The sequence below is a fragment of the Cupressus sempervirens genome, chromosome 8 (assembly GCF_028749045.1).
Source record: "Cupressus sempervirens isolate cs-2001-9-10 chromosome 8, ASM2874904v1, whole genome shotgun sequence".
Classification (NCBI taxonomy): Eukaryota; Viridiplantae; Streptophyta; class Pinopsida; order Cupressales; family Cupressaceae; genus Cupressus; species Cupressus sempervirens.
Genome location: NC_143125.1, coordinates 337,864,923 through 337,892,255, shown reverse-complemented (window position 1 = coordinate 337,892,255; position 27,333 = coordinate 337,864,923). Strand labels below are relative to the sequence as shown.

At 34.1% G+C, this 27,333-nt stretch overlaps 1 pseudogene; it reads right to left on the bottom strand.

Moving 5' to 3' along the window:
• LOC149542724 (sialyltransferase-like protein 1 pseudogene) lies at positions 1 to 26,670 on the bottom strand (annotated as a pseudogene).
• Between the last annotated feature and the right edge of the window lie 663 nt (positions 26,671 to 27,333).

The window sequence follows — 27,333 nt, the reverse complement described above, 5'->3', positions numbered from 1 at the left end:
TCATGCCTCTAATTCCAAAGGATGCTTCACACACACAAGATCGTTTAGTTTATTTCCATCTAGCTTATACATTGTAACACCTTTCATAGCTCTATAGTGTGCATGTGCTTCATTGCGCAAATCCCTAAAATTTAGTATCTCAAATTTGTTGTAGTTGGAGCTCCTATGTACAAGGCTCATGTTTGGGGACCTTGAGATGGGAGCAATTTTTAGAAGACATAGTTGCCCAAACCTTGCATGAACTAAAGGGTCCAACACTATCTAGATGTTCATTTTTTAACCTATTCAACCTCATCGCGGAAATAAGTGTCATGTTTATCATTGCTTGACTCAGAATCACTGATCAATCTTGTTTCCTCTATTCTTGCATTGGAGAATGTATTATGATTATCCTAAGGCATTCAAGGAGCTGGTAATAAGCCTGTCCTTGCAATGGATTATGTCCTTTTCATAGACTTCAAAAATAGTGAGTCCATTCAGTATAACCTGGATCAACAATGAACCCATATATATCAACTATGTCACACATTGAAAGGGCCAATTCTATGGACTTTATTCCAATTCCTTTTGCACCTCTTTGAAGTACCACACCCTGGAAAAGATAAATTGGATTAGGAAGCTCCTCAATCATAGCAATGAAGTCTTTATGGATCAAACTTTTAATAATCAACACTTCATCATCAGATCCATTGGCAACTTTGATCATGTCTCTTGCTACTCCCCTTGCCATTAAACATAAGTTTCTTTTCATTCCTGCATACTTGGCATACTTCTCAATCACCGGAGCTTCATTATCTTGAATAACTACATCATGACTGTCTATTTCTAGACCAAACTCAACATTTTTCCCTTGACCCCATTGGATGTCTTAGACTCACAGGATTCAAATTCAATCATTGATTCATTATTTAAACTTACTTTTAATCAATTCTGCAAATTGTGAATTTGTGTTCGGAGGCCTGCCAGCTGGCCTTAAAAACTGATTCGTTCAAGTAACCAGGCCATGAAAATTGGCATGAGTGTTCAATCCTACACGCTCTACCATATTGCAAATTCTCAGCCCATTAAGAATTCCTAGTCAAAATATTTTAATTTCCGAACATCCATACTTCAATTATCCTACAGGCAAACAATGTTTAAAAACATAAACTAGGCTTAGGTTCGGCATTATAAACTGGGTTATTGATCACTTGGGGAAATGAAAATAGGGGCGTTGATTCTTTGTCACGAGGACAACATAAATTTGGGATTAGGGCTCATGATGAATAATTGGGTGCATTTGGTGAGCAGTCAAAGTAAGCTACTCAGATTTTGCAGACTAGAAACAATGGTAGGAAAAACAAATTTTGCAAACAGAATGGACCTGGGAAAGTGTGTAGACGGATTCGTCAAGATTTGAAAATTGGCACACTTAAAGTATTTTTAGAGTACAACATAGTGGTACAATCTGTTTGATCTCACCTATTATAGATTTTGAGATACAACATCATGAATAGGGCTACTGACAACTCTACACTTCTTGACGCGATTAAAAAGTTACAAGTTGCAATTGGAATCGCCTTTGAAAACTGATTTAATAGGTTAAAGTTATAATAGGTCAAATAGGGCCTCCTAGAATTTAGAACAAATTGCATCAACATGACAACATTAAAAGACCAACTTTGGAGATTCAAAACCTAGTCAAATGGATTTGAAATGACTCAAAATATGAAACATAGGTTCTTTGGTATGGACACTAGATACTCCCAAAGTGTTGTGTCATGAAACATTACTGGGTGCAAGATATTCAATTAAAAACATGGCCTCCTGTCATTGTTTGACACTTTGAACAGCAAAAATGTAGAATTAACAATTGTTCAAAACAAGATTTCACAAAGTGGCTTAGAATGTAAATTTATCATCACAGGATGAGTGGACATACTGAATGGAAGGTGTTAGAAATATTAAACACCTCTTAAGCCTCAAAAGGACAGTTGGGTACAATATGCATCAAAAGTGTTTATAGGGCTTAATTTTTCAATGGTACTCAAAATTAGGGCTTCGATTTTGAGTCCTAACAGGTGCTAGGAACATTCAAATTCTCTATGCCCTTCTTCTCCATAGTGAAAAAAATTCTCATGGAAGCCTCCTCTTCCAGATCCTTGTCCTCTGCGTCTTCCTCTCTAATCTCTATTATTCCAATCATGGGAATGATTGGAAGTATTTCCCTTATGGTTGTGACTGCTACTTTTAGCCTCATCCTTGTTCTTGTGATTATCATTATGGTTTCCATAAGATCATGCACTAGATCTTCCACTTTGACCTCTTTTACTATTCTTGTTATCAAACTTCTTGCTTAGTTTCTCCTCAACTCTTAGGACAAACTGATATGCCCCCTCAATACTATTCATTCAAACCAGACTCGGCTCTGTATATGTGAAAATGCGGCTTCTACTAACACACACACTTCAACACGGTCATTGTATGTGGATTCATCCTGGAATGAACATTGGATTGTTCATCCAAAAATTAGTTTGTAAAGTGACCTGTTGCCTTCTATCTAAAGGGAATTGCTTGTCAGATATCCTCAAATCTGAGGTGTTTAAGCAACCAGACCCTGTAAGAACGAAGGATTTGAAATAAAATTAATCTATATGATTATGCAGATTAATCTAGAATGGAGTATGCACATTTAATCTAAGAACATGTAAAAGAAATTATACTAAACGTATGCATATTAAATCTAGATGAGAATTAAACTAGAAAATGAATATGAAAGTAGGGAGCTTAAATGAATGCACAATCCAGTAGCAATTCGATGCAAATTCTCATTCAACCTCTCTCAAAATGAAGAGATGAGGGTCTCTTAAATAGACTTTCTTGGAATCCATCAATGGTTGAGATTGATTTCAATCAACGGTCAAGATTAAAGGTGAAGTTCAGTCATAAAAGAAGATTCCCAAATTAAAGGGAGTTAACTGATTTAATTTGAGTAGAAAAAGGAGTTAACTGATTTAATTTGAGTAGAATAAGGAGTTAAATGATTTAATTTGAGTAGAATAAGGAGTTAACTTATTCAATTTGAGTAGAATAAGGAGTTAACTGATTTAATTCCTTTTTGATCAACAGTGAACTGAGAATTTCCCTTTTTGAACTGAAGAAGGATTTTGGAGAGATATTTAATTTAATAAAATGAGATATGCTCTCATAATTACCTTTTTCATTTAATTAAATAATTCTATTTTATATATTAGAGGTACTTTTCTTATTTAATTAAATAACTTTATTTAATTAATTAGGAATGACTTCCCATTTAATTAAATAACTTTGTTTAATTAATTAGAAGTAAGTTCTCCATTTACTTAAATAATTTTGTTTAATTAATTAAAATAGACATATTTATTAAATTAAATAAATTTAATCCCATAGTACATTAGTCTTAGGATATAATTTAATTTAATAAAATGAGATATGTTCTCATAATTACCTTTTTCATTTAATTAAATAATTCTATTTAATTAATTAGAGACACTTTTCTTATTTAATTAAATAACTTCATTTAATTAATTAGGAATGACTTCCCATTTAATTAAATAACTTTGTTTAATTAATTAGAAGTAAGTTCTCCATTTAATTAAATAATTTCGTTTAATTAATTAAAATAGGCATATTTATTAAATTAAATAAATTTAATTCCATAGTACATTAGCCTTAGGATATAATTTAATTTAATTAAAGTATAAATACTTATTAATTAAATTAAATATTAATCAATAGGTTTAATGTAACTAATATGAGTAAATACTATAGGAATTAAATAATAAGCATGATGAATGCAGATTAGGGTTTTCTACATCTGACATTTAAGTCAAGTAGCGAGTAGTAGAATAAGAATTTGCCTAGTGAAATAGGACTTAGGATTGATCATAAATAGACCAGAATTGGTTAATGGCAATGAGCCAATTTTAGGGTATTACAGGCTCATCTTGAATACTTGGTCTTAACCCATTAAGATAATGAGCCACTTTCTCCTTATCAGCTTCTGTATTGCCAGTTCTAATGAGAACTCAGTAGAACTCTTTGGTATACTCTTGAACAGATTTTCCCGCTTACTTCAACCCTTGCATCTTCTTCAACAAATCTAGCTCATAGTCTACAAGAATGAATTGTCGCTTTAGTTTAGCTATCATCCGATCCCATCTGGTGATTTTGTCCTTTTACTTTTTGTTTCACTCCAACTGAACCTCCTACCACCAAATGTTTGCATTTCCCTTCAGTTTTTCCTTTGCAAACTTGACTGTATCAGGATTCTCAATATCTTCATACTCAAAGTACTCCTCCAATTCATTGATCCAATCGATCAACTCCTTTGGGTTAAGATTTCCCAAAAATGTGGGAACCTCAAACTTAGTTCTTTTTCCAATCTTGGAGATGGCCTTAAAAAACCTCTCTTCCTTTAGGTTTATAATTGCTTCTGGTTCGGCATTTTCTTCTTCTTTGTCCTCATCCTCACTTTTATCTCTTGTGGTAAGATTTATTCCTCTACACATTTGTTCTTCCAATGCTTGGATTTATCTTTGGAGGGCTCTAAAACCCTTAGGTGTAACACCTATAGCTCTTCTGCCATGCTCTCTTTGTGGAGGCATTTTTTGCACTTTCACTAAAACCCTAGTGCAAACTACCTCACAATTGATGATTTGTCTACATGCTCAACCCAAACCATGGTCCTAGTGTGAACTGACCCATAGTCGACGATCTATCCACAGACTAGAGAAATCTAGCTCTGATACCACTTGATGAAGGTGCTCCCCTTAATACCATAAAACATAATAGAAAACAAAGAAATAATAGCAAATGAAAGAACAAAATATGGACTTCTTATTTGCACAACAAAGATTGAATCACATAATTTACAAGTATAATATGCTAACCCACATGGGCACCTTCATTTATAGTAATCTGCAAGACTATGTAGCGAACTAACACCTAGAGCTATCCTAGACAATGTTCAAGATTTTCTTAAATAGGAAATTTTATGCTGCTCGAGAAGGTTCTAGACATTGAAATTTAATACCTAGGGCTAATAGACCCTAACAATACAAATAAAGTTGGCCAAATACATCTTTGACCATTATTTTAGATTTTTTAGGTAGCTCAACTTTGGAAGGCCATAACTCTCAAACCATTACTTTGATTGGCTATTATAACCACTTTTTAGAAATACAAGCTCCTAATCTATAGGCTTAGACTGGTGCTAGCTCCCTTCCATTGAGTTTTTGGACCTCATCCGGGCACTTTAAGGCCTCCAACAGCAAGCCTGAAGATTTTTTTGCAAATTTTTCAACCAAAATTTCACAATAACTTTTCTGATACTTAAGATGGAGCAATGAAATTTTTATGGTAGGCTTATAACTCTAAAATGAACCTTCCTAGAAAATGAAAAAATTCTAGGCTCATATGAAAAACTTAGTAAAAATAGCAAGTTCCCATAAATAGTAACTACCCTATCTACCAGTCCTTATTAAAATAGAAAAAACTGAAAATAGAATTTTTTGGGTGATGCAAGATTGCTCTTACACCCAGGATACTCCTACATCACATAGTCCTTTGTGGTGCTCTCTCCTTTCCTATGTGATCTCTTATGCTTTGTAATAACCTTCCAAATATTATGTTAGTGGGTGAGACATTTCCTTAGCTAAGTTCTTCACTAATTGATTTGGGCTTTAGTACTAACCCCTTTTGTTTCTTTTGGGCTTATTTTTCTTTTTTTCTTTTCCTTTTTTTCTTTCACTTAATTTTTGTGCTCTTATGCATAGGAATGGAGTTTAGGGGTTTATGTCCTTAAGCTTAGTGATTTTCTACCTTGGTTTGACATTATTTTTCTTCTCCACTTCCTTTACTGAGAGAATGAATTGCCTCTCCCACTAAAGTAGGGGCTCAATGCACTATTTAAAATTGGACATGATTCATTTTGATACCTTTTAGCCCTCCTTAATGTGGGTTTTGTCTCTTTTTTCCTACCCCCTTCCATCTCATGATTCTTCATCATTTCTCACCTTTCTAGTCATATCTCCTGGCACACATGTTATCTTTCGGTCTCATATGCACATCCTTATGGACCTTTCCAAGGTTGTATCTATCCCTTATTTGGGACTAGGTTGACCTATGTTGACCCCAAGTTGACCTAGTTCAGATCAAGGTTGATGTTGTCTTTGGTGATTGTGAGGTTTAGGGTCTAAAAGACCTTGAGCTTTCCAATTGATTTATTTTGTTCTCCAGTCGGTCTGATTTGTTTAATTTCCTAAAAAATAGTATATAAGGAGGCTTGGGGGATTCATTTTCACAATCATGCATTTACAACGCTTCCATAAGACATCAAGTAATCAAGGCATTCTTCTTCAAGAAAACATCTTCAAGCATTCAAGTGTTGGCATCTCCTTCTTACATCAAGCTTCTTCCTATAAGGTGGTAGTAGAGTTTGCTTCTAAGGAGAAGACCTATCATTAAAATCCATTAAATTTATTATATTGTTCATCATGGTAGGTCACATACATTTCCAAACATGAGGTTTTGGCTTCTTTGATTTCTTTATGGTTTCTTTGAGTGAAGGATATTACACTTGAATACTTAATCACATATCAAATACACTTGCATCCATGGAGGTAATTGCATATTTTATTTGATCTTACTACATGCAAGAATTTCCTTTATCAATTACATTTCAATGCATGGTTGATTCCTCAATCTAGGGCTTCACCAAGGCAAGCCCTCATCCACAAATAACAAAAACCCTTCATTTTATCTATGTAGGAACATGATAGTAGGATTTTGCATACGGATCTAGAAAGAACTTCCTAGGAGATTTGGAGAGAATTTGGTTTGAATCTATTGTAGTGTCCCTAGTACACATCAACTTGTAGACACCTAAATTTGATTAAACTGCTTTGGTAATCTAATTTAGCCATCTCTAAAGGCATCATTAATTAAATTCTTATTTAATTAATCCTTTGCCATCCCTAGTTGATTAATTTAATTAATCATCTATAGTCCTAATTGATAAATCAAATAATCTATTATTTATCAATTAAATCCTTTTCTCCTATCTAATTCCAAAAATCCCCATTTATTAAATAAATCTATTTGATAAATGAAATCCTCAAATTCAAAAACCCCTAACCTATCTCTAATCCTCCATTTAGCCTAATCCACCCCATCCACCCATACTAAACAAGCTTAGCCACTAACTCACCCACCCTCATTAATGCCATCCACTTGCACATCTCTAACATCCCTAATCTAATCCTAAACCCAAGCCTAATCCACCCCCTAATGTTGTCACATTCATTAAACAAGTTTAAGACTTTCATAATCCAAACCAAAGTCTCCCCTCAAAAAACCCAACCACTAAGTCATGAGTGCTCTTACAAAACATAAAGACTCTTACAAGCCCACTCATGACTCTTACACCCATCTTCCACACTCTTCCCTCTTCCACACTCATTCCTCTTACATCCCTCTTACATACTCAACCCCACTCATCATGCCTTTAACCAACCCTTTACCCTACCCTCTCACACTCATCCTCCTTGTGACAAGTGTCACCTTCCCATTGGTGCTAAACAAGCACAATCCATGTGCTCCCCTTTGAGTGCATCTTAGCCCTCCTTAAGCCTTCATCCATCCTTGCATCTAAGCCCTCCATCTCTCTACCCCTTAGCCTATAAATTGAATCCCATCCCAAGCCATTTCATCAACAATCTTTGAGCTAAAGTTACCATGCTATTTTGAGAACCAAAGCAATCAACCATACCCTTATAATGCCAAATTGAGAGCTCAAAAAGCTACCAATTTTCCATTACCCATCTCCATTGAAGCAGCTTTTGAGCATCTTGAGCATACATCCACAGCAAAAGGACACATCTACAGAATCAAGAAAGCATGGAGTGTTTTCTCTTGTGAGGTTTGCACTTCTTGTTCTCTTTCTTTGTCTAAGCATATATGTGAATTTAGTTTTTGGTTTGTGAATGTTTACTTTATTTGTTAATGTTCTTTGCATACTAATTATTGTTCTACACAACCTAATGGCAATTTGACCCTACAGATCGACTTGGACATTGCCACTTTTTTAGAAAAAATAATTTATGGGTTTTGTTTGTCTCATCATTTCTTCTAGGAATCTACAGTCAGATATTCAGAAACAAGTTTGTATCCATAATTTTTGGAGCTAAGATATATATTCTACTACATATTTCAAGGTGAATCTTTAATGTTTTATTTCCTTTCATATCTTCATCCTAGATCTATATCGTAATTGGGGATGGTTGTAAACACTTAGCATCTAGTTTTACATTATTTAAGAAATTGGTTCAATTTGTCATACACATTATCCTATAAGGGCCAAAGAGTTTTTATTTCCTTATATTTCATTCTCCTCTATACTTAACAGTTGGAACTAACACCCTTTCTCTTTTGGGTCCTAGGTAATCTAATTTGGGTTATAAAGAGGAATCATATTTGGGGATTATTTCTTTCCCTTTATTGCCTCCTTTCCTTTTGAATATCTTAGTGATGGAATGTGGAGATCTATGTATCCTATTAAAATGCCTCCCCTTTTCCTCTAAACACTAGTTACACCAACAATGAGAACATATTAAAAAAATCCTTAAACTAGATAGTAATCAAGTATGGTAAAACACAATATCATAGTGACCATTGGCACATACGTGTATAAAGTACTACTGACATCAAGATAAACACAATAAAAATATCCCTAGATATAAAATAAATCTAATATCATCATATAACATTAGAATAGCTGGGGTGGGGTGGCTCAGTTATCCTCAGGTCTAGATGCACCAATTTAACTTTCAAAAGCTTCAAAAAATCTTAGTAAATAGCTCAATCCATATAGAAATATATTATCAATGTAACATTCCTTAACTTTATATTTTGTTTACATGTGTGCCAATTAAAAAATAAATAAAAAACTATAAAAATAGAATACTAACATCAACACATATAAATAACACTTTGACACTAGGATTTAATGTGGAAACCTAATTTGGGAAAAACCACCAAGTAACATGCTACCAATTCTTCACTCTTGTGAAGTGAGCTCACTTAAGAGCCAACCTTGTTAAATGTTATACAACACACTTATAAATGTGACCCTATTAAAGGATTTATTCACCTTGTTAGGAGCAACCTTGTTAAAGGAGCTTGGGTCATTCTATTAGAATGTCACCTTGATTAAAGGATTTACAAAATGACTATTAGGTCAACCTTGATTAATGGATTTTAACTGTCATAATGGTTAGAAAGTAACAATAGGTTTGATTTGTAAAATATAACTCACTTTGAAAATTTAGATCTTTATTCTCATTTGTTGGTTCATTGATTAGCATCCATTATCATCTTCATCATTGATCTTCTTGGCATCCCTTCAAGAAATTCAAATTCACCAATCTCTTCCACTTATCCTCTACTGCTCTTCTCCTTAAGATCACTAGTCAATAAAGAACCAACCTTAGAAAGCATCTCTTGTGTATCCTTAAACTATGATCACATCACTGTAGACCTTAGGATTATGTTAGATTTATCAAATCCTTCCATTATTTTGTTCTCCTTCTCCTTTCTTGATACTTATAGAAACTTCTGATCAAATCCTTGCCTTTGATCATATGAAAAACTATCTTTGTGCATTAAATACACCATCTTATCAATCCTTATCATTCATGTCCTTTGACTCATCCAAAAAAATCAATTTTGTTGGCCTCAAACTCGATTCTTTTAAAAATCTTAACTTTTCTTCTCACTTGGAATCACTAAGTTCTTTTGCTTGGTCATCACTATGTAGCTTGAATTACACTTTTATGTTTCACTCAACACCCATAGGTTCACTCAGCCATTACTGCACTTGGTCACTACTAACTTTCCTTCATCAATTTTCTTGGAAATAATTATCACTTGGCTTAAACTATTTGTTCAACTTCTTCTTAAGTTCTTTAATATTTTGTTCCAACTCCTTCATTGACCGACCAACACTGACACTTAGTCATGCCTAGAGTTTAAATCAAATTTTCCTTTGACTTACACATCAATTTCATTTTTCTAGTTCACTTCTTATAATGATTAAAAAATACATTATCTTTTCAATGACTAACTTATCAAGTGCCCATTGTATTTCCACGATACTTAAATTATCTCTTCTCAACAACTTAATGACGTCACTATTGGTCTTAGATGGTTTTGACATTTGAGTGTCAATACACTTAACCACTTTCTACATTGAAGCTGAGTACAATATGTATGCCAAGCCACAGTGTTTGCCGAGTCAAATTTTCAGTAGGTGCCAAGTGACTTTAGGTGCCAATCAGTATATAAGTGTCGAGTCACAGTTAATGCTGAGCAATCTAGAACTATACACATGCTGAGCAATCCATGATCTTACATGTGTCAAGAAAGATAGAATGTAATAGGTGTCGAGCAAGCCAGGATAGTATATGTGCTAAGCACTAGTAGTCCAGTATGTGCCGAGTAACACAGAATCAACATATGAGTTTGTGCCCTCACAAACTCAAATGTAAACCATTTTTGGAGCTAAAATAGAAAGATTTTGAAGGAGAAAAATGATAAGGATGAATCTTTTACATTTCCTATGCAATTAGCATGCAACCAATCAGAAAAATGGAGAAGGCATGCAACCAATGAGAAAAATTCAAGGAATGAGTAGGAACTCAAGATTCAATATGGATCGTAGATCCATACCTAATCCTAAGTCTTCACAATCTTTAAAGGGAGTTCAAAAACCCCATTGCATAAGTGGAAGAGAGTAGTATATGGGTAAACTATAGTGAAATTCAGTGTGAAGAAGGAAAGACTTAAAGGAATAGAGAAAAAATTTCATATCCAGTTGATTGGAATAGTACAAGGGACACGATCAGATATCAAATCTTAGAGGATCAAGTTAGAAGGAGCAGATCAAGTGCCTTAAATTAGCAATTGAAGATTGTAAGCAATCATGTCAAAGATTCTTAATACTTTCTAGCCATTATATTAGATAAGTGAAAATCCTATGTTGATAGGTTAGCTTAACAACTACTTTGTAGATCCTTTGAAGAGGTGACTAAATCCTTTAATAGGGTAATACTTCATGTAAAGTGTTTCTAAATGGGTGATCCCACAATAATGGGTTCCACTTTTTGACCAATTTTGACACTGAAATCCATATTTTTGCAACAAACGTCACGTTTAAGTGACTATATCTCCAAAATTATAAATAATTTCAAGATGACATAAACTAGTGATTTTGAGTACTTTGTAACCATATTTTTTAATCTAAAAAATAAAATTATTATGTCAAATTTTTTTATCTCCTTCGAAAAGTGGTATATAATAAAATTCAATATTTTTAAAGAGTGACAGTCCGTTTGACACACATAATTTTTTTTTCTAGAAATGATAATGAAGTAATTCTTTCGGCGTTAGATTTGTAACATCAATATCTAGAGGATGCATTTGGTTTGATTTATTTTGGTTGAATATTGTATAGTTTATGAAGTTTTGAAGTGACATGAATTGTAATTCAGACATATGTTCTGTTTGACACAGATAATTTGAAGTCAATTTATCATAAACCTTTTTTTTTTTTGAATAGAAAGGTATCTCAATAAGCTAGTTCCTAAATATTTTTCAAATTTTTTTTGACCTAATTTACTAAGTTTTTCGAGGTGTCAAAGTTGGTTGATGTTCAATCAGTAATGAACCTATAATGAGTTAAACTCATATTTGAAAGTCTTAATGACTAAAATATGTGTTACAATTATAGTCATTGGAAAGCTTGCTTCGAGCAACACATTTTGACATTTTTAATTTTACAGTAGGAGATCATTCTCCTACAATTATGGGAGTCAAAAGAGCAAAAAATAAAAAGGGTTAAAATTTTCCAAATTTTACATGTTCGCGCGAACATAATAAGAATGTTTGTGCAAACACATGTTTGCACAAACATGCCCCCTAAATTTTCATGGCCACTGAAAAAATTTAAGGGTATGTTTGGGTGAACATACCTATATTTAATGTGTTCATGCAAACAATCAAAAAACCTAAAAAATTCCAATGTGTAAAGCTATTTGCCATTTGTAAAACTATTTTCCATCCGCTGGAAATGCACTTTTCATATGTTCACGCGAACATATGTAGCTAATATGTTCGCGTGAACATATGAATTTACATGCTGGTATGTTCGCACGAACATACCCAACATATATGTTGGCACGAACCTTTCATATATGTTCGTGCAAACGTGTCAAACTAAATTTGAACATCCTAAGTCGCAATTTGGAAAACTTTTTGAACTTTCTTCGTTCCACTAAAGTGGAACTCATTAGTGTGGGTTCACCCAAATCCTCTAACCAGGTCACTATTGACATAGTGTAAAGCCTTTAACAGGGCAGGCCTTTCATAGGGTAGACCATCAGAAGTGGTCAAACATTTATTGCTATAGTGATTTTTGTGGGTATCATCCCCACCCCAATTTTACCTTCTTAGAGGGTTTCTATGTTACCAAATCTAGTGTTATGTGTTATTGCATATGTTTAATTTATGTTCATTTATATGTTAACATCCATGTAGTTTACTTTTCAATTATTTGATTTAAAGGATTAGAAAAGGTTAAAACTATGATACTTTTGATTCACCCCACACACCCCCCTCCACTCTCAGAAGTACTCTTCCCATTTTGAACATTCCAAAAATTGGTATCAGAGCATTGGTTCTCACAAGGAGAAGCCTAACAACTTAGAGAAAAGGTCTAAAGATGGAAGTCTTCAAACTTGGGAAGATCATAGACAATTAGATGATTGATGTGCACCTTGCTCTACACAAATTGGAAGAAGCCAGCAAAGAATTGAGAAAGTCCTTAAAAAGAAGGAAGGATCTAGCCATAGCTGAAAATGACATACACTATAAGGAGATTGATACCACACAAGTGTTCTCAAATGGAGATTCCAAGGAATTTGATGTAGCAATTGCAGAACTAATGGAGAAAAATAGAGCACAAGCTGAAGAAATTAGATTACTCAAGATTGAACAAGAATCACAAGCCATAATGCTTTGTGAAGTGACTAAACAAAAGAAGAGAGCCATTGAAGACAAGGACATGATAGAAGATGACAAGAAAAATCTCACCAATAGATTGGAGGAGAAGACAATTGAGTTTGAAAGGATATCAAACATGCAGCTAGACACCTTAAGCCAGATGATGAATTCTCATCATGAGCCAAACATGAAGGAGATTGAGATTTCCACCTTGAGAATGTAGAATGAACAATTGCAGAATGAGTTGAAGAGAGAAAAGGAGATAGCAGAGAGTTTCAACAAATCAAGTGAAGCCATCAAGTACTTTGAGCAACTACAGAAATCACCAAGGGCTAGTAATGATACTTCAGGACTTGGTTACACCTACATTGAACAAGGAGAATCATCCAAGATTGTAGAAGAAAGGAGTAACAAAGGTAAGAACACTAAACCTACTTGTCATTTCTGTGGTAAAAGGAGACATAACTCTAATGTATGTAGGAGCAAGCTTTTGTCACAAGTGCAAAAAGCAAGGACATCAAGCACATGAATGTAGAACCAAGACCATGAGGACACCAAGATTTGAAGGTCACTACTACAACTACAAAAAATATGGACATAAAGCATTTGAATGCAGATCAAAGCCTATATGGACACCTAATCAGCCTGCAAGAGGAAACAACCATGGTTATCACTACAATTAGGATTACAACAGTAGGTATAACTGTCACTATTGTTAGGAGTATGGACACATTCCTAAAAATTGCATAAGGAAATATTTTAGAGGGAATTATAGCAAATGGTTAAGCCAAACTACATGTTTCAGTTGCTTGAAAACTAGTCATATCAGTAGGAATTTCCCAACAAAGTCAAAAGCACCCAAGACAAAAGTCAACAAAGGAAAAGAAAAGGTTGATGTTGAACAAATAAGAGGGCAAATGAACAAGACTTGGAAGAAGAAAGATGAATGCAACACATCAAATTGAGAGATCACTTCACCTAAAAGGTCAAGTGATCACACTTCATCCAACTAAGCAAAAAAGAGGTGTATGGGACTGATATACAAAGTTATATCATACATTAGTTCCAAAACAAAGAAGTACTGAAGAAATCTGCATGAGCAAAGATGCCAAGTCAAAATCTAAAGTTTTTGCAAATACTGTTGAACTGTCCTCAGATGTCGAGTAAAGCTCCAATAGATGTCGAGTTGATAGTTGAAGTCGAGTGAAGAGGGGAACTAGTGGAAGCTGAGTCAAAAAAATACAATGAGAGCCGAGTCATGTTGAATCCTTCAAGTGCCGAGTTTAAAACTATATGCACTAAGCATTTAATGCTAGGTTTTGACAGGTATAAGGTTGAATTTTGCTCATTTTCATGCCATTTGAGCACAAGAGAAAAGATGAGAAGAGAAAAGAAGTAATCAAGTAGTAACTTAACAGCCATTTGCATGGATTTCAATAGTAATTCAGTATAAATTCATCGATTCAAAGGTATTTATCAACTGCCAAGCTACGTAGAAGTTAAAGTTTTAATACATTTAAACCCTAGTTTGATAAAATGGCCTCTATTTCAAGAAACCCCAAAGCAAAGGAAGGTCATGAGATTTAATTAGTTAGCAATGAAGTCAAACAACCCAAATTTAGGCCAATCCCTGAAGTTGCCTACAAAAATGACCCAGCTGGTGCATTGTCCATTATCCCACCTAAGGTTGTCATGGTACAAGATGTGAGGAAATGTTATAACTACAAAATTAGCGTGATAGGTGATCTTGAAATCTTTCATGCCTATGAAAAATTATGTGATAGCGAGATATTGAAAGATGAATTCCAAATCATTGAGAAAAAGGGTTTGATAGAAACCCTAGTTTTTCCTACAGTGTTTAAGACTGAATGGATTCACATTGTTTTGAGTCGAATTCATGATGGTTGTCTATGGTTGGAGACAAGACCTATAAAGATTACAAAAGGGATAGTGCATAGGGTTATGAGACTCTCAACCCTAGATAGACCAAAAGACCTTGAGAAGTGATAGAAAAGAGGTCATTGAGAAGAATATAGGAGCCAAATGGAAAAATAGGGGAATGACCATAGACATTGTAACTGAACCCCTACTTGACTTTGTTGTGAGAATAATTTCACACAAATTCTACCAATCTAGCAGACTGAATAGTGTACCCTGCATAGCTGTTTATGTAGCTTACAAGTTGGTAAAGAAAGAACATACTTATGATCTAGTAGAACTAATGCTTTAGCAAATAAATGAAAATTTGGGAACTATAAGAAGATCCAAGGGAGCATAATGCAAATTTGGATCAATATTAGTCTGTATATTCTTTTATGTGATGGAAGAATTCCCTTCAATTGGGAAGGTAAATTAGGATTCCAAAAGGTCTGCAATCACACAAATCAATGAGTTCGTTGATCAGATGGGAGATAATTTTGAGGCTCAGATGACTAGTTATTTTGAGGATTTTAAGAAGTTCATGAAGCAGAGAATGAGAATACCGATCTCAATGGTAGAGAAACATGTCAATGGCATATGCTTCTTGGTTGACATTGATTACACCTACATCCATGCAACAATACCAAGAGTAAGATGGCTAATCACAAAAGCAATCACAACATTGCTAGCAGAAGAGATAGACAAGAAGGCTCCTCACTTTGGAACCTATGATGTTGTCAAGTCCAAAGTTGAAACTAGATTGAAGACAACTTTTGTTATCAAGAAGAAAGAAAAAATAGTGAAAAAGATAAAGAAGCAATTTGGAGCAAGCATTGAAGGTGAAATAGGTGAAGAAGAAGAAGAAGAAGTAGAAGGAGATAGTGAAGAAGAAGAAGAAGAGCAAGAGCAAGGCCCAGTAAAGCTGACATAGGGCTTAGGAGAAGACAAGGAGGAAGGTGTCGAGGGAGAAGAAGCCAAGGAAGCACCTACACCTGTCGAGAAGAAGAAGAGAAAGACAAAAACTCAACCTAAGCCTAAGAAGGTCACTAAGCCAGCTCAAGCTAAGCCAGCTCCAGTAACAAGGGCTACTACAAGAGCATCCACTCAAAAGGCTAAAGAGGCATCAAAAGAGAAGAAGAAAGCGACTGAACATCCTGATGAAGAGCTGAAGAAGAGAAGGAAGTATGTAGCACAAATAGATATAGATGATGAAGAGAAAATAGAATCAAAGGATATTAGCCAATTTAGAGTGGTAAGTCATCCTCCTAAGTCTACAATTGATAAACTTTGTGAAAAGATTAGAAGTGTAGATTTGAATGATTTAAATACACTTAATTTTAATAAGCTCAGTAGAGAAGAGAAAAATAAAGTAGAGGAATCTGTGTTTGCATTGATGGTAGAATTTAAAAATACACCTCTAGAACTTGACAATACTATGCCTAAGGAATTGTATGAGATAATTGAGAATAAATGACATTATTGTCTAAAAATGGAAAAGGAAATTAGAGAATCCACCTTGGCTCAAGTAAAGCCTAATATGACAAAGGATCAAGTAACAAAGGCTAATAGGAAACATGGTGGAAAATTTGTACCTAAGTATAGAGCCTTAAACATCCTTCAAAACAAGATTGAGGATGTAGTAAATAAAGCCACACAATTGTGGAAAACAATTTATAAGATAACTGATGTTAAGGTAGAGGAAACAAATAAGGTAGATAATGGTGCCAAGGAAAAGACAAAGGAAAGTAAAATAGAGGAGAAGAAAGGAGAGGAAGAGAAGCAAGAGGAGGAGAAGGAAGCAAAAACAAGAGCTGAAGAACAAAAAAAGAAAGAAGAGGAAGATAAGAAAGTTGAGGAGGATAAAGAAAAAGGTGAGGAGGAAGTAACATAGAAAGAAGAAACTATGGCAACAACTGATCAGTAGCAAGAAGAAGAATAGAGTGTGCAAGACACACAAATGCCACCTCCTAATCCACCTCATGTAACCATTACACCTACAGAGATAGTAACCATTAAAGATGTTCTTGAGAATTCAACTTAGAACATCAATCCCCTAACAACAGAGGATCTCTCCAAGATTCTTCACCAATCCACTCTACAAGCACAGTTATGCACAAGCCTTATATTGGTGAGTGTTGACGAGTTACAAAAGGTAGTAGCAGCACCACAAAAAGAAAAGGTGAAACCAAAGGAACCACCTTTCACCTACATAGTTACTAGGACTAAAAGTTTTGATGCTTCCACCACCTCTAGCAACAAATGACAACACATAGAAGCCAAGCATAGAAGAAGGGAAATAAGATGAGAAGGAGGATACCTCAAAGGAAAAGGCTTAGGCTTCCATACAGACATTGGTGGAACTACCAAAGACTGGCACTCTTACAAAAACCCTTCACAATCTGAGCACTGAAGTCACACCTTTGCAAATCTCAACTCCAGGCTTGAGCTCAACTAGAGTAGCTAGGGTAATTCACCATGGAGACCCTGAATTAGATGAAGATATTATAATACGCTCCTATGATTCCAAGACCATCACAATGGTGCAAATCAATGAAATGTAAAATGCATTAGATAGAAGGATAAGGCAAGAAATACTCAGGAAGGAGTTCAAACACAAGCAAGAATTACATGACATTAAGGACATCTTTATGGATGCCTTAAGCTTGCAGTCACCAGATGAAGCAAAGTCAATAATAGAGCAACTACCAGATATAGTTGACTAGGTGACCAATGAAGACCAGGATACTAATGTTAAATTGATGGAATGGTTAGAGAGAAAATTTCAAGGAAAAGTAAATGAAAAGATATCAAGTGGAATAACACTTGAATAGGTAGAGTTGGCCAAGAAAATAGACAAAGTCAAAGTTGTACTTGAGAACATTTTCTCATTGTATAGGAAGTTGTGTGATTTTTCCAATTTCACACAAGAAAAAAATTAGAGAATAATGAGCTTGGAAATAAATTTGAAAATTTCTAGCATGCAACTACCAAAGGATCTAGCTCAAAGTGAGAAGCATTTTGCACAATTACTTCACATTCAAAGGGAGTTAGTTGTACTTACAGCAGAGGAAGCCAATATTAAGGCTAAATTGATGCAAATTCAATCCTCCATAACCCCACATTTAGTAGTCCTCCACAAGGAGCAAGTATATGTAGAAACAATTCTAAAGAAAGATCCTAATCTTTCTACACTTGATGGACTTGTACACCTTTCTGCAGAGACTGCTATCTAGCATAAGTCACTTGATATTGCTTTGGAGAATTGGGATGCAGCTCTGAAAACTATAATGGGGGTAAATAGTATTTTTTTGGCTAAGTATGGTATTACTCCTTAGAACCCTTTGACATTAGTGTCAAAAAGGGGGAGATATATGTTTTAGGGGAGATATAAGTGAGATATAATAGTTTGATATAACTAAGGGGGAAAATACTATAAATTTTGATTGCATTCTTGATGAGGAGAAATAATGTTTTTGGGGAGACATGAATAAAACAATACATAGGTACAGAATATAGGAACAATGCAAAAGACAAAGAGTATCAGGCACATTCAACACACAATTTTGGTTGCAAGAATGACAAGGCATAATCAGCTAAGGGGGAGTTATAAGGTATTTTGAACAATTTTTGAAATTTTGTGGATAAGGTACTCATAAGGACAAATTAGTAATGATTAGTTAAGTGGTTTTGACACTCATGTCAAAGGGGGATATTGTTGGTCTTAGATGGTTTTGACATTTGAGTGTCAATACACTTAACCACTTTCTACATTGAAGTCAAGTACAATATGTATGCCGAGCCACAGTGTGTACCAAGTCAGATTTTCAATAGGTGTCGAGTGACTTCAGGTGCCGAGTCATAGTTAATGTCGAGCAATCCAGAACTATACATGTGCCGAGCAATCCAAGATCTTACATGTGTCGAGAAAGACAGAATGTAATAGGTGTTGAGCAAGCCAGGATAGTATATGTGTTGAGCACCAGTAGTCCAATATGTGCCAAGTAACACATAATTAGCATATGAGTTTGTGCCCTCACAAACTCAGATGTAAACTATTTTTGGAGCCAACATAGAAGGATTTCAAAGGAGAAAAAGGATAAGGACAAATCTTTTACATTTCCTATGCAATCAACATGCAGCCAATCAGAAAAATGGAGAAGGCATGCAACCAATGAGGAAAATGCAAGGAATGAGTGGGAACTCAAGATTCAATATGGACCGTAGATCCATACCTAACCCTAAGTCTTCAAATTCTTTAAAAGGAGGTCAAAAACCCCATTAAGAGAGTAGTGTATGGGTAAATTATAGAAAAATTCAGTGTAAAGAAGGAAAGACTTAGAGGAACAGAGAAACAATTTCATATCCAATTGATCAGAATAGTACAAGGGACATGATCAGATATCAGATCTCAGAGGACCAAGTCAGAAGGAGCAGATCAAGTGCTTGAAATCAATAATTGAAGATTGTAAGCAATTAGGTCAAAGATTCCTAATACTTTCTAGCCATTTTATTAGATAAGTGAAAATCCTATGTTGATAGGTTAGCTTAACAACTACTTTTTAGATCCTTTGAAGAGGTGACTAAATACTTTAACAGTGTAACACTTCATGTAAAGTGTTTGTAAATCCTCTAACTAGGTCACTATTGACATAGTGTAAAGCCTTTAATAGTTCAGGCCTTTCACAAGGCAGACCATCAAAAGTGGTCAAACATTTATTTCTGCAGTGATTTTTGTGGGTATCATCCCCACCCCAGTTTTACCTTCTTATTCCTAGAGAGTTTTTGGGTTACCAAATTTAATGTTATGTGTTATTGCATGTGTTTACTTTATGTTCATTTATATGTTTACATGCATGCAGTTTACTTTTCAGTTATTTGATTTAAAGGATTATAAAAGGTTAAAAGTGTGATACTTCTGATTCACCCCCCCTCTCATAAGTACTCTTCCCATTTTGAACATTCCAACACTCACCTTGCTATCTCTTCTTTTCAAATCCTATTCATAAATCATTAGATATGGCACTCTATGATTGTTAGTAAATATCTCTCCAATAGGTTAGATAATGTCTTACTAGTATGTTTGACATCAATCATAACATAATAATTATTCCAATTTTAATTTCCAATAATCTCCCTCTTTGCCATTGATGGAAACACATCTAGTTACCATGAATCTTCATTATATCAGCTTCTGAACTTGTACTGTCATCTCCCTATGTGTTTGTCTTCTCTCTTTCTTAGTTTCATTCCCAATTCTCATTCAATACAATCTCTGGATACTACCTCTTTCATCAACTATATGATAGTGCCCCCTCTATCATTTTAGCACATACTCTTCCTTGATCACTCTCTCCCTTGTTAAATGAATGGTAACTACACATCTCTCTCTCTCTCTCTCTCTCTCTCTCTCTCTCTCTCTCTCTCTCTCTCTCTCTCTCTCTCTCTATACACACACACACACATGTATGTATGTATGTCTGCATGTATGTGTGTGTGCGTGTGTGTAGTATGCATGGTAACTTGTACACACACTCTCCCTCTTTGAAAATAATGCCAAACACATCAACCATTCTCATGCATCTCATCTCTTTGCTCTGACATACATAACATCTTCATGTTACTATTCTGGCTGACATAGAAATGACATTCCATCATCTTGCTTCAAAATTATTTGTAGCTTCATCTTCTCATAGTTCATTGTCTTTCTTTTCACACCTTTAGGTAGCTCCTAAAGTATGACCTCCTGCATCAATCTGTAAGATATTTTGATCATAACAATTGATGCAATATAGCATCTCTAGTCAGTTTTCTTCATGTATGGGAATGATGCCTAACTTACCTCTTAGATACTCAAAATAATCCTTAGGTAGAGCCTTTGTTCATATGTCAGCTATTTTTTCTTTTGTGTTCACATATTCCAACTCACTTCTTTGCCTTGTACTAGCTCTCTCAAGTAATGATGCTTGATCTCAATACGTTTAGTCTTTGTGTACATCACAAGGTTCTTTAATACAGTTATAGCACTTGTGTTATCACAATATATCACAACAAGTTCAGTTATCTCTTCCTTCATATACTCAGCAACATACTCATCTTTTTTTATGGATTGTGATATATAGTTCTACTTCTTGCTTGCCCATAAAATTAGTCTCTTGCCTAGAAAGAAAACACCTTCACTTTTACTCTTTCTATCATTAACATTTCCAGCCCAATCTACATTAGTGAAAACCTTCAACTCAAACTTACAATTTTTCTTGTACCATAATCCATAGTCTTTTGTTCCTTTTAGATATCTTAGGATCATTTTCACTGCCATTATATTATTTTCTCTAGGACTAGTAGAGAATATAGCAACAATACCAACTATTAATGTAATATCAAGTCTTCTATGTACAACATATTATAACTTTCCAATCATTGACCTCTATAGTTTTTGATTCACCTCAAAAAAATCATCATTCTTTGACAACTTGTGTCCAGTTACCATAGGTGTTCCAATGGGTCTCAATTCTTCTATTTGAAAATTCTTCAATATCTCCTTGACATACTTAGATTGTGTAAGGTATATGTCACATTTCATTTGATAGACTTGCAATCCCACAAAGAAGTTGATCTCTCCAAACATTTACATCTAAAATTCCTTCTTCATTTGATCAAAAAATGAATTGCACATTGAATATTTTCCTCCAAATATCATACCATCAAAAAAAATTCAGCTAGCAATATTTTACTTTCAGATTCACTTTTCAAATACAAATTTCCATTATCATTAGTTCTTGCATAGGCAATTTTCACCAAATCATTGTGTATGTTGGTGTAAATAAGTATTTACTTATTACACTTACTTAAGTTTTACTTAGGTTAATGCATTATTTAATTATTTTGCATTATCTTATTATTATTTTAGATGAGACACTTAGGAGTTTGTGAACTCTCATTGAGTTACGCAACTCTAATTATGCACATGGTGTCTACAACATAGGAGTATGCATCATTCATTGAGTTGTCATGATGACAACACAATTTTTCGCACTCCTCATTTAGCACATGTTGTCTACTCCACTGATTTGTGTGCTACACCATTGTAGGCTTATCCCCACATCATTGCACTTAATCTCGTGCTTAATGGATGATAATCCATATCTGGTGGACATGTGCCTGGTTGTATGACATATCATGGTGCTAACTTCTATGCATTCTAGAAGCTCTCCTAAGGCCTTTATATTTAGGCACTCCTAGTGTACTCTTGCATCCAATTATTGAATGAATATCGTCATTCTGATCATACTTTGCCTATTTTGGTCTAGTGTGTGCTTGTGTTGAGTTCTTTAGTTCTTGGGTGAATTCTGGCCTAAGCCAAATTCTTACAGTGTAACCTTTCATACCATGCTCTAGGGGCTTTCTTTAAACCATATAAAGATTTGTGTAGCTTACATACCATACTCCTCTTACTTGTATCAATAAATCCTTCATGTTGTTCATAGTAGACTCCATTCTTTGAGATTCCATTCAGAAATGTAGATTTGACATCCATTCGATGTATTTTAAATCCTTTGTAAGCAACATATGCAAGAAAAGTTCTCACTCCTCCCAAATCTTATGGTAAACCACAACTACTACAAGTACAACAACTCAAGATCAGTACACAAAATTTCATTTTCTACCAATTTCACTAGTGGAGGTGGCCTACATGAGAACATGTCTATGAGAATACATCCATATATATTGAGAAAGATAAAGAAGAACAAAAAACCACTTTGATATCTCCTAACAAGTATGGACCTGGGTTTACTATCATGTAGAAAAAAGGCTATGATAAATGTAGTGGTCTTGGAACTCATAAACAAGGAATAATTGATCTTATCATTGCAAAAAGGATGACCTCCTAGTTTGGGGCTCAAATTTAGGCCATTGTGAATAAGTTCTCCTAGTACTAAGGTACCTTTGTGTGAGATTAGGAATATTTTGAATGATGAAAAGGCAGTTGAGGATACCAAACCTAAAATTGATGAGCTTGATAATCCTTATGCACTTGACTACATCTTTGTTGACTCTAACAACCTACCTATGGAGAATAAACATGGTACTATAACTCCACCAGTCACTCAAACCAACTCTCCACCTTTGATTGTAACATTCTGGGATCCAAGTCCTCCAACTTTTGAATATGATCCCAATGACACTACTGAATATAATACCCATATATATACCTTTGACAAGAGCCCATTCAACATTGATTATGACATCCCCTCAAGTTATCCTGAACTGTTGGATTAGGACTATCATGGACCACCGATCTTTGATCGATTCGACAATGATGATGCTCTCATAAAAGCCTTTGAACTTTATGAAGGCATTTTGATTGTGACCATAAAGAATAAATTTCTCTCAAATTGAACATATTGGTATATTTTGGGGAGTTAACTCCATCTTCCATTCGCAAAAAATGAGAATAAAATAAATAATGAAAAAAAAGGTTTCTTGGTGAAAACTGAAAGGCACCATTAGATTGCAAAAAAGTAAAAATAAAGGATGTATCCAAGGGTGAATAATTCTATGATGTACCCAAGGATGGAAGATTGGACATACCCATACTCAAGAACAAGTCCATTGTGGTAATGATAGAAGAAAGAAAAGACAAGATCATATATTCTACAGCTTTATTGACCAAAGAAGAACACAATAAATCTGTTACAATATCTTTTCATCAGCTTACAAGGATATAAAATGGACAAGATAATGCCATGAATATAAGTTTTACAATTTTTATTGAATGTTATGTGTTCTTACTCAAAAATATTTTACTCCCTACACTTGAGCTCTCTCCATCAACCTTCATGTGGGAATTTGTTGGTCTCAATCCTCTCAGTTCTTCCTTGTATCCTATTATTTATGTCTGAATCCTACTACTTGACTTGTCCAACACCCAAAATTGAATCTCTATATAGCAAGAATTTGAGTACATCATCATCAGTGACATCCTATACAAATGATCCTTTGACCCAACTATTCTCATATGCCTTGATTTGTGAGAGGCAAACATTGTCTTGCATGTGGTACACGATCGTATATACTAAAGCTATTTTAGTGGTTTGAGTTTAGCTACAAACTTTGAATGAAGCCTACATAGTTACAGTCACTTGTGGGTCTATAGGTTATTATCTAGAAGGATTGACAATAGTTTCATTTTCAAGATTCGTCAGCAATATTCATGATTCTATCCAAAAAGTCCCAAAAAATATTATTTAAAAAAAAAAAAGTCATGAAAAAAATGAATGCCTTGATGAAAACCTAGCAAATAGACATCTTGACATAGAAAAAGTGAAAAAGGAGAAATATTCTACCCAAAAGGCCTAGCAAACAAGCAATTTGGGTAAGTACCATGGTGAAAACCTAGCAAATAGGCATCGTGTGTAGCAAGTTGTTGCTCCTCCATCTATTGGGATTCTATCTAGTTTTTGTCGATCGTTCCTTGATCACATCCTTTGCACTATGAGATGTTGTTAGTTACTAATCATGGCCTGTGAACTAGTTGCTATCTCATATTATTTTCTAATACATCACCAGTTTGTACATACCTTTCAACATTATTTGCCTTTGTATATAGTGTGTGTCTTGTCTGGAGGCATTTACCTATGCATCCCATAACTTTGAATTTGAACTAGGGAGAATCCCTAACCATTGTTAGTCCATTTGATTCACTGTTCCTATCAGATTGGAGCTGACATCCTGTACATACATTTAAGACCTAATTTTTTAAAAAAAAATCATGTAGTGCCTACCCTCGTTCACATCTTTCTGGACACATTGTTGTTATTATTATCAGACTATGCTAGACTAGTTTTATGTTGATGGATTAGTGGTATTGTTTTGAGATTATCAGACATTATGTTATGGATTCAGTGGATATATGATGAGATCATTTAGACTTTACATTTCATGTATGCATGATGATCATTACATTGCTTTCAGTTATTGATGATGATTAGTTAGATTGTTTATTATCTCATGTGCTTTATTATGGATACTTACCCCATACTTGCATGTGTATGGTGTGTGTGTTTGTTCTTATTGTATGGCATTTCTGATGTGGTTAAGGAAGTGAGTCGTAGTCACCTGCTAGTCGAGATCTACATGATGCACCACTTCTTGCCATTGCCTGTTTAGCTTAGTATTATATATATTGTATGTACATGCATGGTTTTTATGCAGGTTGTAGGTACCGGGTATCGACTTCCTTGAATTGCCAAGATGAGCGTACCCTATTATATTATCTCAATGATAAGAGAAGGGAGATGAATTCTCAAGTCCAAATCCCAAACCCTTAAACCATTTTTCCTAGTGAGGTAGGACAAGTATCTGGATATTTTACCCACCGAATGTGTCAGATGACATATTTCATGATTTTTCACCCTTTAGATTGATTTTGTGTGAATTGTTCTATGATGGGTTTTTATATTTTATCTTGGAGGTCTATGGTGAATTTTCTATTAATTAAGTCTTAATAAATAGATTTAATTAATAAATTAATTATTTGGAGAAAATTAATATAATATCATGATCTTTGATATTTTGACTATAATTAATTAAATGAGAAAAAGAATTAAATGAAAGAAAATTAAAAATTAATAACAATTATAAGATAATAATAAAGTAATAAATAAATAATAATAATAAAAGTTCTAAAAATTAAAATTAAAGTTATAAAAAAATTAAATAAAAGTTATAAGCTTGCCTAGGAGTAAACGCACCTTTTTATTTCTCATATGTCAACAACATGGGGGTTAGTGCACCCATTTAAGCACATGGTGTCTACAACCTTATGACTCATCTAGAAGGTTGGAATAGACTCAAGCTTAGTTGTCTACACTTTCTAGTTGTTTCTAGAGACATTCTAGGTGCTTCCTGAGAGTTCTTTATATTCAGGCATTCCTAGAAGCTTAGACACAACAGTTGGAGAGTGTTTTGGAGCATTGGAGGACTCGAGAAGTTTGGAGAAGGGAGAAGCTTGCTCTGCGGGTCTTCTGAGGAAAAGCGAATTAGCATCAGAATCCGGGTAGACTCTTGTGATTTTGCTTATGTTATTTCCGCATCTTGCACTTCCTATCTTCATTGTGTCTTCCATATGTTTTTTGAGGGTTTTCCCTATTTTGGTTGTATGCTTTCTCAATACAGGTAGTTAATATTTAATTGAGAAAAATTTATATGCATAGATTTGAAGAGAACACGGGACTAGGGTTTAAATTATAGCCAAATCCATTAGAAAATTTATTGAGAATTGTGTTGCTATGGACATGTTAATTCAGATTTGCATATATATATATATATATATATATATGTTATGCTTAATTAATTTCTACATATATATATGTATATATATAAAAAAACATAATTACATTTATATATATATACATACATACATATGTATATATAAATATAAATATATCTTATTGAGGAATCGAATGTCATATCGCTTTGCGATTTGAGTTTTTCGCAAATTTTTTTAATTAAAACCGAATCAAAAATTGAATTGTATATTATACGATTGTTTTGTTTTTAAAAAAAAAATTGAATGCAAATTAAGGTGTGTGGGGAGGGATGAGCCCGTACCCCCACCCCACTATGTATACATGGCAGAGGCTGGCAACACTGCTGCCGTAGGGTCTGCGACATTGTCGCAAGCCTGCGACAACAGGCCCACATGGTAACTCCTCTGTGTGGTGACGTTTTGTCATACAAATATATGTAATCGACTTCAAAAGTTATGAAGCGATTTGTGATTTGATTATTATATTTCATTTTATAAAATGTTATTTTTATATGTATATATGTATATTTATGTATATATATATAAGTATATATGTATATATATATATTATTAAGTTATAAATAATTATTATATTGAAAAGATTGAATTAATGGGTCATTCTTTAAAAGATAAATGATTTAAAATATTAATAATAGTTTGTCAAATATTATTTAAAATAGAGAGATATTAATAATTAACTTAATTAAACTTGGCTTAATTAAGGTTAATCATTGGCATGTGTTTAATCGAAGTTTCAAATCATGCAATTATTGAATTGTTAATTGACTATTGGAAGTTGATAGGAGTCATTTCTAGACAACGTTTATATAAACCATATAATGTTAGAACAATTGGAAAATTGAAACTAATAGTTTTGGGAGAGAAACTTTAAAACAAATACATGGGATTAGGAAATACGTGAAAACATTCCTCCATTTATTATCTAAAATTTGGAAACTGAAAACTGAAAACCTCCACATTTAATTCAAGTATGTAATTTTAGCAAACCAAAACATGTGCTTGCATTG